The following is a 220-nucleotide window of genomic DNA, read 5'->3' as shown; positions in this document are numbered from 1 at the left end:
ATGCTTTTTTAAAATTAATCTCTGTCTGTTTTATCGGTCCTTTTTTAACTCCAACTCAAATTTACACTTATAATTATAACAAAATCGATGATGATATTCACCGTAACGACCAACAAACGTTATATAAACTACCGCCGACTCTGATGGACGCGAGACTGAAACTTTCATGAAGCAGAATTTGAAGGGAAAACAATGAGTCGAAATAGTGAAGCTTCGAATA

Source organism: Penaeus monodon, chromosome 23, assembly GCF_015228065.2.
Source record: "Penaeus monodon isolate SGIC_2016 chromosome 23, NSTDA_Pmon_1, whole genome shotgun sequence".
NCBI classification, from domain to species: domain Eukaryota; kingdom Metazoa; phylum Arthropoda; class Malacostraca; order Decapoda; family Penaeidae; genus Penaeus; species Penaeus monodon.
The sequence above is the reverse complement of the archived record's forward strand: the minus strand, read 5'-3'. Positions refer to the sequence as shown.